Below are 18,546 nucleotides of genomic sequence, written 5' to 3' on the forward strand. Positions count from 1 at the left end.
CTCAGCCGGTTTACTCACTCTGAGCTGCATTCCAGCCCATAATGTTTAATGCATCTGTCCTATTACAGTTAGCTACATTCACATGTAAATTAGTCTTGGCCCCACTGCAGCAGGGAGAATCTTGCTAAAATTATATGATATGTCCCATTGGAATAGGGTAACAAGCAACAACAAACTTGTTTGACTGCTGAAATATTTGCTTAAGCTATCTACAAAAGTAGAATGCTGAACTACAGATAGGATGTAAACAAGGACAGTAGCCAAATAGAGATATCGCACAGTAAATACTAAATAGTTTGCAATGCTACTTGTAGGTATTCATGTGGAGGGGTTCCGGTCTGTGCCATTTTCAAGTTCTCGTTGACTCATTCTCTCATTGATCTCTCACCAACATTTACATCCCAATTAATAGTAGGATTTAATGGTGAATAAAGTGCTCGAATTAAACAGAATGCCTGGAAATATTTTGAACATAATAGAGTTTATCTCATCCCTTTCTGTAGTATATTTTCCTACCGTATGGTATTGCATAAGGTTCGGGGCTACAGTAAAACGGCGCGATAGCCACAAATTAAGGTGCCAGCATTAGTCACTCTGTTTTTAGTGTTCGCCAGAAACTCTGTCTCAAAAGAAAACAGGTCACATTAACTACAAGGAATGTTTTCTGAAGGTTTGCACTGCTTCAACCAAAGGCACTACCGTAAGCACCTCATGAAATGGGATGTTGAGCATATTCAGCAAGTGGATCTAAAAATACTTACAATCGGATATATCGGCACAGGTTATTGTCTGAAATCCAGTCACAACCCAACACTCCTAGGGCCTTTTTCACTAATATTAAATGTATCTAGGAGTATTGAGTGAAAAAATATCTTTCTGCCATAATACCATATAGTTTGCCATAACATGTTGAAGCTGGATTTAACAATGCTTAGCTCCACATATACGTACATTGAAGATAGATAGATACGCAGGCAGGCAGGCAGGCAGGCAGGCAGGTAGATAGATAGATAGATAGATAGATAGATAGATAGATAGATAGATAGATAGATAGATAGATAGATAGATAGATAGATAGATAGATAGATAGATAGATAGATAGATAGATAGATAGATAGATAGATAGATAGATAGATAGATAGATAGATAGATGGATAGATAGATAGATAGATAGATAGATAGATAGATAGATAGATAGATAGATAGATAGATAGATAGATAGATAGATAGATAGATGGATGGATGGATGGATGGATGGATGGATGGATGGATGGACGGACGGACGGACGGACGGACGGACGGACGGACGGACGGACGGACGGACGGACGGATGGATGGATGGAAGAGATAGATAATCAGCTGTCTTCTCATATCCCTAGATTCTAGAGGTATGCAGGGTAACTGATTCCAGGACCTACAGGAAGTCTTTCTTACATTTTGTAATGGGCAATACATACTTGCAATGCCTCTTTCGAGGGCACAGGGTGCCCTGCAGTGCTTAATATGTACATAAAAAAGTGCCAGGGCCCAAGATATTCCTGAGGAGATTGCTGCCATTTTCACCACCTACAGACTCTGCCAAAGATGAGAAACACCTGTTTCAACACCACCTACTAAACATTAAACTATTACAAATGTGACAATTTGGACTCTAGCAGGTGACCTAAAGGTAAAAGAGCATGGACACACTGATATTGTTATTATTTATTGTATCTTGGATTGCTAACCACTCTGCTCCATCGCTCTTTTAGAAATAGACTGATATTGCCACCATGTGGTGGGCTGTCAGAAATAAATAGTGGTTAAGAAAAAAGTGATGGTGCCAAACACTGACGAACCTCTCCAAATTGACGGCTGGTGCTCTGGAAAAAGTAATAAAATGTTCCTAATAAATAAAACATGATGGGCACCCCTAAGAGAGCCTTTCGTTTGTCCCTCAGTGATACTCTCAAAAAGGCTCCTTTTGCACATCAGATCTTCTAGAACATGTGGAAGCTAACTGAGAAGAGAAAATGTATTGATTATAATTTCTGTCCTTTTTCACTAAAATTACTTCCAGAAATCTGCACTGCCCTGTACAAAACCAGGCTTGAAGAGGTGTAAAGTGTTGGAGCAGGCATTCTGGTCATCTTTTAAAAGCAGAATCATATTTTTATTTTATTGATGAAATTGAGTAAGCAGTAGTGCTGTACGTTGCACAAAAATAAATATTCAGATCAATACAATGAACATTCAATGTGAGCCCTACTTAATTTCCTACCTCAGGATACTTGTAGAATTATTTATGTATCTCAATAAGCTTTTTTCCAGAATTCCAGAACATGAGGGTCTATCGGACAGGTTTCTACAGCCAGTAGCTCATGAGCAACTAGTAGCTCTCCAGTTACCTGTAAATAGATCCCCTGTGTGCAACCCAAACTACTAACTTACATATTACTTCGTTCAAATAATATGTGCATCCCACTATGGAAAAGAGTGTGTTTTCAGAAGTCAGAAGCTGATATTTTTATGAAAATGGTTGAGATGTCATTTGAATTTCCAGTTGAATTTGCAATCCAACCACTTCCACCACTGACTTGGGTAACAATATTATTTCAGCACCAAGATAACCCTCCGGATGAACTTGCGCTTTACATTACATAAAATGTGCATTTCTAAAGATCATGTTCACCCAAGGGTATCTTTGCACTGAATAACAGAGGGTTATTGTCACCCATCTCAATGGAACTCATTTTATTGACCTCAGAAGGATGAAACGCTGAATGGACCCATTGGGATTTGAACCTGTGACCATGAGGATGAACACAGGCCTTTACAGTGGACACATTAGTCTACTAATCCACCAGACCCAGCTTTACAAAGACAATTGTTAAGTTATGTTACAATTAAAATGATATTTGAGTGATAAATTATGTTACGTTGGGAAGGCTTATCATTACCATGGAGCATTGCGGCTATGGCTGTTATATATTACCTAGATAGAGGCTTTCCCAATTGAAGTTTTACATTATTGTTAGCAAACCTGACTGATGCTGCTGCTAATCTTTCATGGGGTGGCCAAAAAATGTATATTGCCTGGAGTGTTCACTATTGCAATACTAATAACATTAGTAGTTCAGGATTATTTTCATTGAGCATAAGTAGCTCTTCTTACAGAAAAAGGCTGGAGATCCCCTGGTCTATCCCATTTCACTACCCTATAATTTGAAAGCCAATCAAATGTTGCGATTGTGCCAGACTGCTTCCTTCAAGATCACATGCAAGTTACATACTTAGGTTTGAGGCATCTATTTTGAAGCTATTTAAAAACATCTCTCCTATAATATACTGCTAAACTGTAAATTGTATATTACCGTAGCAATTCTTAATTTTCTGCAAATTGTTCTGTGAACACCAAATAACACGTGATGTAGAAAAACTGTAGAAAGCCAGTAAAAGTGAGATAAGTATCTTCATTCATTACAACAAACTTTACTTTTGAATTTAATTGAAAACTAAATGGTCTTTATTAACTACCCCAATTAAATATTATTTCCTATTCATAATCCCTGACTTCAAACAAAATGCATATGCGTGTAGAAGGGTTCTGTGCTTTTCATCATTTAAAAAAATAAGGTAGCCTCTAAGCCCAGGTGTTCCTCTTACTTCTACAGGAAACCCATTCTTCAGCCCGGCTTAAAAATAAATTGTGAGAGCCTGTCATTTTTTATACATTCGTAGGTGATGACTGCCTTCCTCAAAGGAATATTTGTTGTACCCCCACCACGATAAGAACTATTACAATGTAGGTGGCTTTATGTTGACATTCCACATAATAAGTGTAAATGGAAACATGAATTCAAGTTTAAATGAGAAAAGCTTGGTGTGGTTTGCAAAGACATTCCAGAAAGGTTACTTACATTGGCTTTGAAATTGGTTTGACTTATAAGAGGGCCCCAGTCTGAGACTAGCAGCTGAGACGGCAACAGAGATGAAAGTTGTTCAGCTCACAGATCCAAAGGGAAACACAGCTGCTCCAGCTGGCCTTCTCAGATCTCAACACTGACTGCAGTGATGGAGAAGGCGATAATGTGCTGCGCCCTAGAGTCTAAAATATACATTAATGAAAACAGTCCTTAAATAACACAGAACGTGCATTAATCAAACAGTATGACTTTTCGCCCTTTAAGTAAAAATAGAGGGAGGATTCTGTTAATGGATTTGGAATGTTAGACGAATTAAAATTACATGCATATTATTCAGGGCTGGACTACACCTGACACAGTCAAATCACTGGGCAAGACAGGGCACCAAAAGATACCGCTTAACTGGCTAACAGAATCAAGGTCTCTAGGGAATTACACAACAGCGACAACACCAACTTCGCAAGGCTCGAGACCAAAAAGTGGATGATATCAAAAACGTATCCTGCTGGGGGATACAGGCCCTCTTTCAAAAATGGGTAGTCTGAAAGATACTCAGGCCACCCAGAACTGGTGCCGCAAAGCCCACCATTTTCCCACAGACACACAAGTGATTTGCTGCAGCTGAGAATTAATGCTCCTTAGTATTGTGTCAGACCTTGGCCCATTTGGTTCTAAACATATGATGTACTGGCTGGAAAAGAGTCGGTCTGTCAGACCGCGTATGCAGCATTTTGGAGTTGCAGTCCTTCTAAAATCCCTGCAGTGAGTTGGTGGACTTGGTCACTACAGTCACTCACACAGTGCAGCGAGAGGCATTTTTGAGGGCCACTTTTAGTTGTGGTAGAGTAATTGAGAATTGGTGCATCAGAGAAAGGTGCACCTGTGTGCTTGTTATCACTGCAGGCAATGTGTTGTGTTGATTGCACAGGGTCCTGATGCAACAGCAAACAGAGTGCCATGTTGCATTGTCCAGGTCATAGTTTGAGAGAAGTTGTATTTGTACAGTTTATCTAAAAAGGAACGATCTACAGATGTCTGTATACATGAAATCATGACAAGTGCATGAAGCAGACTTACAAAATTCAATTTGCTGATACGTTTGCCATTACGTCTGTACGAAGATACTCACATATTTGTGATGAACAAAGTACCTCCTTTTTAGGTCTCGCCTAGGCAGCGCGTGTGCTGTCTCTTCAAGACCTGCTGTATTCAGGATATGTTACATAAAGGGTAAATCCAATGGTACTGGGACCTGGGTAGAATGCAGTACAGTATAGGGTGGTCCCAGTTAACTACATTTTTAGCAAGACTAATATACATACTTATAAAATGTGAAGAAAAACAATAAAAAAATCAAATGCCTGAACAGTGTTATTTACTCACACCATCACCATGACACATGTATGCATAATAAATCTGGAAAAATTACATGTGCCCAGAATAGAAGGGGGGCAGAAATAAGAAGGTATGGGTGATGATTGGTGAGGATAAGGTGTATTGGATAGGCAAAAGGAATTAGTGAAATAAAAACAGGTTTGTATGACACGACAGCTTTGGGCATATTATTTAGCCACTACTGAACTTGAGTCAACCAAGTCAAAGAAAGCCAAGCTTTAGAAATAAGACACAGCAAGAGAAGCTCCATTGGTTGCAAACTGGCTTGAAAATGAAAGTGTAGACGTTTCGACCCCTGGGACTTGTAGGTAATTGGCTACCTTACATGGGGGTCTTCCTCAGGACTGTGATAGGGAAGGGCACCATAAAAAACCCTGCATGGAGAGTTTGTGTAAGGGAGAGAGGGCGCGCAGGCTCAGGATTCCCAGAGAGCGGAAAAAACTCCACGCTATACGAATGAAATCAGATATGTCCCATCAAGTTCTATTCTTAAAAATCCAGCCATAACCTTCAGCTTGGATCCAAGTCTCCCTCGATCTCATACGTGACGATAGCCGACATCCGAAGCGGATTGATTCCCCTTTGGCCCGATCCCCTCCCGCTACGTGTCAGACCACAGAGGAGTGACACAGTACCATCATGGGATGGTCAACTGGGAGCCGTAGCAGATGTGTATACTTAGATCCAAGCTGAAGGTTATGGCTGGATTTTTAAGAATAGAACTGGCTGGTCAGAAAAATGCCATATACTTCTTCCATACACTGCTACATGTAGCTTTAGGTCCTACTAGAAACATGTTGTATTGTATTGTAATTGCATTTGTATAGCACTTCTACCCCTTACGAGGGGTCAAAGCGCTTTTTCGGCGAGTAGCATGCTACTCCGGGACCCATAGAGGATTACTATGAAATTAGTATAGGGAAACATGCAAGTACATTTTAAGTGGTGGATATGTTAGTCAGTTATTTGAATTCGGAAGGATAGCAGAAGGATAGAAGAGGAAAGAAGGTTTGTATTTATATAGCGCTTTTAACCCCTGATGGGGTGTTGAAGCACTTTTTTTGGCGAGTAGCAAGCTACTCCGAAAACCCATAAAGGATTAGTGGTGAATTAGTATGGTGAAATATGAAAGTAATTTGAGTGGTGGATATTAGTCAGTTATTTGGAGTGAGTAGGATAGCGGAGGGGTAAAAAAGTTTAAAAGGTTTGCATTTATATAGAGCTTGTAACCCTGATGAGGTTTTAAAACGCTTTGTTGGCGAGTAGCACGCTACTCCGGAACACATAAAGGATTAGAGTTGAATTAGTATAGTGGAATATGGAATTAGAGAAGTGAACATGTTAGTCTGTTATTTTGATTGAAAAGGATAATGGAGGGTAGAAGAGTGAAGGATTTCTTTTTTTAGGTCATAGCTTTAGGAGGAGGCTTTTGGATGAGTAAAAGGGTTTTTTGGAGGGAAAGAGTCAGAGGGAAGAGTTTAGAGCGTTTGTTTTGGGGGATCAGTATAGTAAAAGAGGTGTCAGATGATGCAAGGAGTGGTAGAGTAGGAGAGTGTCAAGAAAGGGCTATTTTGGGGAACATAGTAGTGGTATGGGGTTTGGGATAAATGAGAGAGTGGGTGTAGAGGTTATAATGATAGATGTATAGGGTGAGAGATGGGGTAGTAAATTGGAAAGAGTAGTAGAAAGAAGTATGTTGGCCAAGCCAATAGGTATGGGATTGCAAGCCAGACTTTTGGTTTTGTAAATACTTTTTTTTGTCTTGTCATGGTTTTTACAAAAATGTTTTTGTTTGTGAAGCTGCCAGGCCCTGGCAATAAAAAAAAACATTGACTAAAAGCAAAAATAAGTTCTTGTGTTCTCTGAGAAGCACACATTGCATAGTAGCACCTGGAACGTAAGGGAAGCATGGTGTGTGGGTGTTCTCTATGTCAAAGAGAAGAGTATTCTAACTCAGAATGAGGTTAACTAATGGGTTAAGTGGGTTCACCCACTGCCCCATACTATATGCTATAGTGGTAAAAGAAAAGTGTCAATGAAACATTAACAGACCAATGGATAAAGAAGGCTGCTTGAAAGCCCCTATAATTAAAGTACAGACATCATTTTTGTAAAATTAAAAGTCATTGGGTAGCACCAGACCTAAAAAGCCAGCAATCATTTCAGGACAGAAATACTACTTGCTTTCAAATTTGGCTTGCTAGTATGTCATTCTCTCTGAAAAATAAATGCTTTGCTGCTAGCCCAAGGGAACAGAGGTTTGACAACATATGTTATGTGTAAATGACTCATATAGAGAACGAATGCTATTGTTTTAAAGAGGGACATACAATCAGTCCTGTGAGATCATCAGGGGAACTAAGGACACTTACAATGTTACTTCTGCTACTTTTGGCATTCTGGTGAATCAATATGATGATAATTGAAAATAGATTTCAGCTATTCTAGTCTGCACTTGCCTTTTAGAATGTCAAAAAAACATTCAGCTGACAACCATAGTATCAAACACCCTCTGTGCTTAATTTAAGCCAGAGCGAGCCGCCGGCATTTATTTACTGATAGCAAGAGAGGGAAGAAACCCAAAGTGGAACGACAGAGGAAGAGAAAGATACAAAAATCGTCACAAAGGGAGAAAGCAGGAATCTGCAAGAGTGATATCAAGGAAAAGGGAGTGTCTTGTAGTGGTTTAAAGAGGCCTGAGGTGACTACACAGCTTTGGAATTCAGTGTGCCGACATTGACTCCATCGGCCGAAGGTTTCTGAGCAAAGTTTTGGGCACTGGCCCTCATTCATGTACAAATGAATCTCTGCTTAAACTGATTCTGTTTCATAAAGTGGTTTAATTTAGAAAGACAAGCACCTGCCAGAGGAACATTGCCAAAGAATCCTGGTGATAATATGTTCTCAACATGTAATATGGTATGATTAACTTCTCAATATTTATCTATCTTCTTAATTCACTGCAGGTATAAATCCCTATTTAGACAGATGCCACCACTAAGAAGTGTTTAGGTTTACAATGTGATGAACAAGGATGGAAGTAACACATACATGGCCCAGCATGAAAGCTTTAGTGAAAGCAAACTTTCACAGAAATTTGTTTTTAGAACAATAAAATGTTTTGGTCTAAAGTGCATTCTTTTACTTCTACATTAAGTTTAAAAAAGCTAAACCATTTTTTATACTATTTGGTCAATAAACAACATGCAGTCTGCTACAAGGCATTTTGAGGCTCTATGAGGATAAATAAATTCAAAAAAACTATAAAGGAAACCATAAAATAGTGGCAGTCTAATCAGGTAAAAATGGTCACTCTCTATATGAGCATTGCTTCACTGCTGGACAACACTTTTGCATAAAATGCATTTCACATAATATTTATTTATTTAATTATTTATTTTTATTGAGAGCACTAAGGCAGAGGAAGGACAAAGCAGCAACCATGTCGTTGGATGATGTGAAACGACAGAGTAAAGTTAGTTGCTACTGTGTGTTAGCAAAATTTTAATTGTAGAGAAACCAAAATACTTTCATGACAAATCACAAATTAATCACTAGTAAAGATCATACATATCAAACCCGACAGTACTCTGGAGTAGTCTTATTCTTAACAATTAAAATTACTAAGCTATGTTGAACATATCAAAGATACTGAAGCACAACGGTATCGTATACGACTACCAAAAGCAATATATTCCTGAAATTACACTATTCTGCTTAATTTCATACCCTGTGTAACCATGCACAAATTGCCTGTTGCAACAGGGAAAGAACATGCACTCGGTAAGGGATTTGCACAAACTAAAAAAGAGCTTTTATGTCTAAATTTCCCAAAACAATAAAAGAAGCGTCTATCTACCTTTAAATTTACATTGCTCCAATAACAATTGCAGAAAGAAATGCAAAGAACTATAATCATGCATATCTGCAAGTTAAATTACAAAAGAACGGACAAAGTGTATATTCCATTAAACTACATTAGGTGTTTACATCTTTCTTTCCACTGTATTTCTTCACCAAGTCACTGTGGACTAAAACCATATCTGATATGCATTTCAAGATTTTAGCTCATCATTATTTGTAATCTTTACCATTTCATTGTCTTAAGAAAGGATCAAGAGGCGATTGTTAAAAAGAAGTCTGCTTAATTCAGGAAAGAGGTGATAAAGGCAAAGGAACACAGTTAATTTAAGATTAGAACTAGGGACAGCCTTTGTAATTAGGAAAGAAAGTAATTGGGCCATTGGACAGGAATTTCATCTGCAGGATGAAATGGTGGTGTGAAATCTAGGGAGTGAGAAAGCAAATGAGGATTGACCAGCTTAAAACTGGGTGAGCTTAATTCTGGTAAATTGGAAGTGAAGTGGACAAATAGAGGATGACTATAGCAACCACATTGGTAAAGAAACTCCTTATTAGACTACAGTGCACTGCTTGTATCAAGCCACACACAACAAAGTGCTGTATGGCTCCCATAGTTATTGTGATATCAACACAGACTCCAACTTTCACATTTGTTTACTGGCAGCAAAATAAATCATATGTGTCATGGCAGGCAAAACTGTGAGAAGAAAATAATTGAGGGAATGAATGTTTGCCTGGCTATCTAGAGTATCTTTTCAGAGTACATTTCTGTAGTATCCATCAATCCAGCATCCCATCCATCTCTTTATCTGTTTATGTATCCATCAGGATATACGTCTATCTGCAACAGAGCCAAGAAAAAGCTTAATATCTTTTGTGTTTAGTCCCTAGCCTCTGAGTTCTATACTACTACCATTTTAAGCCAGTCAGTTACCAGCCTTAATCAAATCCTGTATGGTCTACTTGTTCTCTAAGTGACTACCTCCAAATTGTAGGCAAGTGGTATCTAATTCATAAGTGTAAAGTTACTACTTGAAACTTTTCACATGTAGGTGGAGATCTCTGCCACAGGGGCGGATATCTCCCTATGATAAAATATAGGAAAAATGTAAAAAGACTTGTTAAAGTTTAAAAAATGTAATGCAAATTAATTTTATATATTTATTTTAAATACAGAACTATGTTTAAGTCAGCGCCTATGGTAGGGTGTTGCAATATCAATGGTTGGCCATATGTGGTACTAGACCTTCTTCAGGTGTGAGATGGAATAAATGTACTACTTTTTTAGATAATGTTTTGGCTGCAATAACTAAAACCCCTATACCCATCACTAAACCCCTCATCACTCCTCCCTAAACTCCTCCGATTGAGACTCGTATATCCTATTTTCCTCCCATTCCCCCTGTCCTAACAGAAAATTAAAATAAAGACATACATGGGTGGGATATCCGGATCAGGGTGCATCTCTCCACACATAAAAGTTAGGCGAGGCAGAGATGGAGACCTCTATATATAGGTTTGTTGAAAGCATGTTGAAGCATGTGCAGTAGTACTCAACTTACTACAACATGCAGTTTGTGACTAGGCCCCAACATTTTCTCACATTTGTATTCCCTGTATTGTTGTAATAACAAGGAATGTAATCATGGCACTATGGAAATAAAAGTGTGAATGGGTGCTACATTTTCATTTATTCTAAATAATGTGTTATCAGCCCATGTTTATTTTTACTGCAATTGCATAAAATACATGTTTATATATTTATGTGCTCACTGACTAACCACACAATAGGCAAACGTTGACCATTAGAAATAAAATATATGCTTATATAGTTATATGGTTACAGACTAACACACAATAAGCAAACGTTGACTATTACAAAGGGCTTTATAAGAATATTTGCTATAGTCACCACAATGTGCTCCATTCTTTCTCAGTACCAAGAAATGCAAATGAGTAGCACAGGACATCAATTATAGAAATGCAGCTGTAGCAGAACATTTTACAAAACCATAACGTTCTTGACGATTTATTTCATAAAATGCTAATTAGCTATGATTCAGAGCTATTGCTTAGTCTACTGAAATGTTTCCATAGGAGGAAAAAAAACATTCATATTGCATAGAGCGAATGCATTAATCTACTGAAGGCTGAACCAAGGAGAAACAAATGTAACCATGAAATAGGTGAAGTAAAAAAAAAACACTAATCTGTACATTCTGTCATGGTAAAATAAACTATCTGAGCGGAGATTCCGTGGCTCCCTCACCCCCACCCCCGAGAACATCAATAAAACACATTTGAAATGCGAGTATAATAAATCAATTATAATTGCCTAATTCACTGAAATAATTGGTCACGATGTGTATCCTCGGTCTTATCTCATGTTTATAAGGCCCACATTTCCCGATCAGTCTTCAAAGATGTCTCCACTTTGATCTGACTGCACGTTTCTTTTGGTTTCCCCCCATAATTCCCCAAGGCCTGCTGCACAGATGATTTTCCACATATACAATACTCTGTTATACATTCAGCGTAAACAATAGAAAGCGTAGTCTACCCTAATGACTGAAATATTCTTCTAATAAATCAGTAAAATGTAATTCACAGTAATCTGGCTGGCAAATAATTAAGATGGGGTGTGGCATGTAAGGCTATGGAGGCTTACAGTGATTAAGCCTTAAGGTCAAGGGGAATTTCTAAAAAGCAATTAAAATTAGGCAACCCCGGATGTCAAGCTGTCACGACAATAAAAGGAAAATTCCTCGGAGGTCCACCTCAGTCACTGAGATTGTAGTCTGAATAATAAACTGAAGTCAAGGGAATGATTATAAAACGTTTTTGATTTCACTGTTGTATGTCCTTTAGGGTACACAGTGCTTTGCATAGTGCCAACATCTTTTGCAATGTGTCATTAAAGTGCGTATCCGGTATTAATGCAACCTGACTGCAGAGCAGATACCCTAAATGAACACAAAACAACACTGCACAATAACATAATAACACATTTCCATACTACTTTACAGTAAGACACACAAACCTACAGTAATACAATCCACCATTACACAACAAATTAAAATAGTGCAATACTTAAAAATACAACAGTAATGGAACACAATGCAAAACAAAAGTTACACAGGGCACCAAACCAACGAAACACAATGCATCACAAACAATAACACAACAACAAACAGCTCAAACAATGCCACCGCTCAACCCCACAATAATGCAGTAACATATCCAAAACACAATTCAAAAGCAAAATACATCAATATCCCCTGGTAACGTTGCAACACAATACATTAAAAAACAAAACAAACACAATAAATAGTAGCACAAGAGCAACACAACAAAAGCGTATCATTATCCTATTGTATTGTGTTCTTGTGTATGTGTTGGCATATTGAAGCTGTTCTCCCTTGGTTTGGTACGTCAATTCTTCTTAGAATTTAACACATACTGATAATTTTCTAACTCAAAGAACCCCATTAAACTAGAAATATAGCTCAAAACAATTACAACTGACAACGATGTTCAAGTATCACTTTACCAGTCCTCCTTTACACAATACCAATTAGCCCTAAACCATTTAGGTTATCACGCCTAACAATATCAGGCCCAATTTTTTCTGATATGTGTAGTAATCTGAGGAAACTTCTAGCACAATTATTATGCATTAAAAACTATTACGTGAACACACATATTTTATATCTGATAGCAATATATCCTTAAAACAGAACCAGAATTGTCAAGAAGGCATGATGATGCCGTTTGATTATCAATGAAGTTCACAATATTAATTCTACACCTCTGTCATTCTCTGAATTTAAGGTTGCAGTACTGATGTCATACTTATTAGAATTGCTGACACCCACTTAATAGACACAATCCCTTTAGGATAATCCAATCACACATCATTTGTCATTTAAGATGAAGATGCTGGAAGCTACAATTCTGCCACCTCCCCATAAATGCTGCTTCCATCACATACTAAAATAAAGTATATATCCGCCAAGATGCAGGCTGCTCAATTAGGGGTGGGTGCAGTATTAAAGCCCTTTCGATATAAAGTAAGATCCATTAGCTCTGATAAAATAAATGTTATTTGTACTATCACCACAAACAAACTTACCTGGTTGGGCAAGGATTACAAGCTTACATTGGGTTAATGCTTGTCTCTCTACATAGGTGATGTCAGACCCGGCAGTTACACAGTCAAAATCATAGCCGGACAAAGATTTCATGACCTTTATATCCTCCCTGATAATTAACAAAAATCCTTTGACTACAAATGCATTACCTACGTTACATAAATTGTCACCCAGTATAAGATTTCTTTAAGACCATTCAGTACCTTTTGAACCACAATTGTATAACCCCATCTTTCACATCTTACAACGAACTGGCTAAATATGTAATCTTTTATCACCCAAATAGTATGTGTTCAGGAAGCCTTTACAAGAGATATAGACTCAGATTGTTTCTTTTCGCAATCTACAAAGGGACCGCCTTATCGGATTTAAACAATGGACAAACAAGTTAATTGCTCATAAACGTCTGAACCACCTGTTTGTGCACCTTTCCAGCATTGGCTGCAAAAATATTTGTGGGTAATGTTCCATCTTTAAACATGCACTTTAAAAATTATCATTGCAACCTAGTTGTTTCCCTAAATCTTTAAGAACACAGTACTGTCCATATCCATAAGAACTCAGTTTACTAAGAAACTAGTACACTATTGAGGGATTCCCACAGATGTCTAATGTTTTGTGTAAAATTTTGGTTGAATTGCTGAGGACATTTTCAGCGACATCCAACTGCTAGAACAGAAAAAAAACAGTCTGGTCCCATCCATGTCCTGGCATGGCATTTTCATGACTGCCATTCTCAATTATATTTTAGCTTTATTAAAGGGAATCTATCTTTGTTCATTCTGATTGACTTGTCTGTGACATTCAATGCTATGGACTATTGACTCTGCTGAAATGTATCCAGTTTGTAGCCCTACTAGCTAAGTTCACCTTGGAGTAGTTCAGTTCATGTCTGTTGGGAAACAAAACAATGCGACAAGTTAGGAAACCACTGTTCCTCAAAAATTGCCATTGAGTGCAGAGCCACTGAAGGTCTCTCCCATTTCCTCCTTCCTCCTTAATATCCCTATTAATAGCTTGCTATCCATAATTGGCTCTAAACCTCTATAGTTTTGTTAAATAGGGTTAATATAAAGATTTGTTATGTGACAGATAGTAAACTGATACTGAATGAAGCAACGCCTAAGATTGTAATGTTAAGCCTAGCTAAATGACTATGTCTTTAACACTCCTCCATCTATTCAGTTCTGGCATCCAGTAGTTATTCCACATAAGGCTTGGGTTTATTTGGGATACCACAGTGACCTTAAGTGGACAGATGAAGCCTATGACAAAAACTTCCCCATTGCATATAATACTTCTCAAATCGTCTTACTTGCCAGAAGGCATCTATAAAAAGTTGCAGTGGACAACCTGATAAACCAAAAGTTGGATTATGACAATGCTATGTGCACACCCTTAATAAATATGACTGTATTGCTTCAACAGTTCTGCAATTGTGATGTTAGCCAGTAGCAAAGACAATCACGTTCAAATATCTCCACATTGTATTCAAATACTTTCATGGTTTGTCCCAGATATTTCCTCCTATATTACTTACGGAACCTGATCTCTTTATTTAGGTATTGTTTGATAGCATTCATTTTGCAGGCAACACTATACAAATAAATGAAATATGTTTTATGAGTATCTCATTTAATAGTATTCTGGTGACATTAGACATTCAAAAACAACAATCAATGGTGCTCTATCAAATATACATTAGTTCATGCAATATGTTGTATGTGTGACAGAGTGAAACAAAACATCTAGAGTCTACATGTAACTGCAGTACATAACTGCTTGATAAGGTCCAAAGTTGTGCACCTCTGCTCCAACAAATGTTCAGCTGTGCATAACTGAGTTACTACCCTGTTTAGTTGTCATGCTGAGAAAAATTACAATCAATTGGTGAATCAGTGAGTGAGTACTTGAGGAGGAGCTGGGGGAAAGTGTGAGTGTGGAAGTGTGTATAAATCTTCAAATGAAATTAAATTCATGTAGAAACTAAGAGTGAGACATTGACACCCACATAGGATTTTCTGTGTTTTTAAGGAAAAGGACAGACAAATCAGACTCAAAGATTTCAATTTATTCTAGTTCGGTTATCGCGTGTTCCTCTAGGGGTATCAAAAGTTGGTAGTTCTCTAATATTTTTTCACATGCTCTAAAAAAGCAATGGCAGTGCTTTAAATCTACTGGTATGCGTTGTTTTTGTAGACTATTTTCTCATGGGACAAACATATGAAGTTATTATTGTAAGAGAATGCTCCACTTTCTTGTTGCATTCTGGCTCCTGTGCTAGAATTATCACTTTGGTTTGGAAGCAAAACAAAAGTTCCCTTTTGTTCAGGAATGGGTTTTGTATGAGCACTGCCAATTTTAACAAAAGTACTTTTGCAGCTGTCAAAATGTAAGCGCTGAAAAAATGTAATTCTGCACTCATTATGTTATAATGTTCATGCACTTAGTAGTAAATGGTGCACTTTAGATCAATTTATCTATTCAGCTCTTACGTTATAAGAAAAATCACTTTTCATGTAATGATTTTAGTAGGTTTTTTTAGAGTCTTTTCGGAGGTAGACAGAGTGCTGTATGTAAATGAAGGGCAAACCATTTTGAGACTGTTCAAAACTATATTTAACACCTGGGCCTGTGCTGCAAAAGGGAAGTATGTTCTGATAGGTTGTAAATATCTAGAAAAGCAGGAAAGTGAGGATATACTCCTAGTCATTTGCTGTTTATTTCCTTGAGTAAGACATGCTTACCCAAACCGAAATTGGCTAACTTTTTTTGCTTAAGTTATTAAGGGAATTTAAAAAAAAAAAATTTATTTCAGCACTCCATGCAAGTGCATGTTTTTACTCTTGCTCTCACCCACATGGTACTTCCTCATAAAATCAAATGCGCTCATGCTTTTTGTATTACTCCTGTTCCACAGCTCAGCTTGCTTACCCAATCTCTCAGTCAAATTTGTAGTTTTCGCACCCCCCACCACTAAGCTGCTCATTGATCTTCAGCTCCCTGTTGCACCTTTGTGCAAGAGTACCTCCTCTGTCTAAAAGATACCTTGGCTGTGGATGCTCGATGGCATTCACTTTAACTTTACTCCCTCACCACTGTTGATCCTCCATCCCTCCTTTGCTGCGTTCCTTCAACTCCACAGTCCACCTGCATCAAGCTAACGTTAAAAAACAGCAACTTTGTATTCTTTTTCAGAGTGGTCTAACAGTGGCAGTCTGTTGCCAGGGGTTTCTTTTTCAAAAACGCACCTATGCACACACGTAAAACGATTTTTATTTTTTATTTTTTACTGCTCCAAGATTGGCACCCACCATCTTGGAACAGTAAATAAAAAAAGAAACAGCAACCCCGTCACAACACACACTGTCCCCTTTTTTTCTTACCTATATTGAACAATATCAACAAAAGTCATTTTTAATCTGATAAACAGCATAAAAAATGTGGCACTGTAGAAAAGAATCAACTCCCTATTGAAGCATAGCGGCGGCTCAGCAAACTTACAGTGCCTTCAGTGGATCTACCAAAGCAGCAGCTCCTCTGAAGGAAAAGTGATTTCTACCAGGGTGGCAACGATCTCAATATGGTTGGAAGTCTTCTGCCGGGGTTTAGTAGGATATAACATCTGCCACAAGAGTATGATGACAGGCTACCCTCCATACCCTAAATATCCCCATATAGCCATTTTAGCCACTTCCCATCCACAATCTTTCCACCAAGCTCCCACCACCATTCACTTTAACTGAACCCCACTATATACTGTGCAAGCAAATATTAACTTTTACGTTTCTTTAATAATGTAGCTAAATTAAAAAAAATATCTTGAACTGAAACATATATTTTACCCATTATGCAGAACACCTTCACAACCCTTAAAAATCCTTGACAGTACATATGACTTGGGCCGGATAATAAAGCATTTTTGACTGGCACTGTACATTTACTTGGTAATAACAAAGCCAGAGCTTGGTGCTAACTCCTTTACCACCATAGTATGAAAGCAGTTATTTGGGAGCAAATAATGTGCAAAAATAATTTTTGTTCATCTTTGTTGTGTTCCATTTTCTTGTGGGGGTAATACGATGCATTGTTTTTGTGCAGCATTCTTGCATTGTTGTATTGTTTTCTTGTACTTTTGTCACCGATTTAAATAATGTTGTGTTGTATTCTGTTGTTATTTTGCTTTGTGTTCTGATTTTGTATTCTGTTCAGTTGTGCTCTGTACCTACATTAGTGATGTCAGCAACTACTGCTTTATTTCCAGCCAAACATGCATATTCCATTAAGTTCCACTGACAAACACCCTTTTACTCTATTTAAGTGAAATACCACTTATATCACTGTGTGGAAAATAGACTTTTTATCTTGACACTGGCTCAGCCATTTTGTACTCTGTATAAAAGTATATCTTATCTATTATCTTGCCATTCACTCCGCCATTTTGTGCTTTAATTGTGCTTTAACCTTCTTGACTGACTTTCTCTCTGTCTCACGAACACTCTGGAGCTCCACTTTTGACCTGTTACATTCCTGCACGGACACTCTGTTCCTGCTTTGGCCTGCCACAAACTGACCAGCCCATGCTCAACCAGTCAGACAGAGAGTTTCTCAGATGTTTATCATCCTCACCCTATACATTACGCCCTGTAGGCGACCATCAACTGACCTATCCCTACCTGCTGTGTAATCATATCTCTCACCTGTGCCCTGCAGTGGTAAACAGCTAAATATTTGTGGACTCAATTGTATAAACATGCTTTTCGCCTACACCCTGCAGGGGCCTCACCGTTAACTGTGCTTATCAGATTAACCTTTGTTTAACATGTAATCGTGCTATGCCCTGCAGTACCAATTAATCAGAGTGACCTCTGTGTACTATGTAATTGCAATTATAATGTTTTGCCCATATCCTGCGAAAGCCCCCAAAGGCTACTCACCGGCCGATTCTCCAGATTGACTATTTGTTTAGGAATGCAATAAAGTATTATTGGTACAACTCCCTTACAAGCCTGGGGCAGAATAGAGTGTATATAAGCTGTAAAGTAAGACCATTCTGCAGACTGCCTCCTCAGACAGCTATGGGTATCTGTTGTTGATGCCTCTCCATCTCATGAGATTGTAATAAATATCCTTTCTCTCTGGCTCCAGCGTTGGTCTCAATTTGTATTCCGGACCTAGGTGGACTGTAGGGTGACCCTGACACCTTTGGTGGTCTGCCAAAAGACCCCCAA

The 18,546-nt window shown here is 38.1% G+C and overlaps 1 protein-coding gene across 2 annotated transcripts in view; it reads right to left on the reverse strand.

Annotated features, from left to right (window-relative positions):
- The window catches only part of ROBO1 (roundabout guidance receptor 1), a 1,555,637-nt gene that overhangs the window by 281,472 nt on the left and 1,255,619 nt on the right, over nt 1–18,546 (reverse strand). The gene's annotated exons all lie outside the window — the stretch shown is intronic.

Source organism: Lissotriton vulgaris, chromosome 8 (genome assembly GCF_964263255.1).
Source record: "Lissotriton vulgaris chromosome 8, aLisVul1.2, whole genome shotgun sequence".
In the NCBI taxonomy this organism is placed as follows: Eukaryota; Metazoa; Chordata; class Amphibia; order Caudata; family Salamandridae; genus Lissotriton; species Lissotriton vulgaris.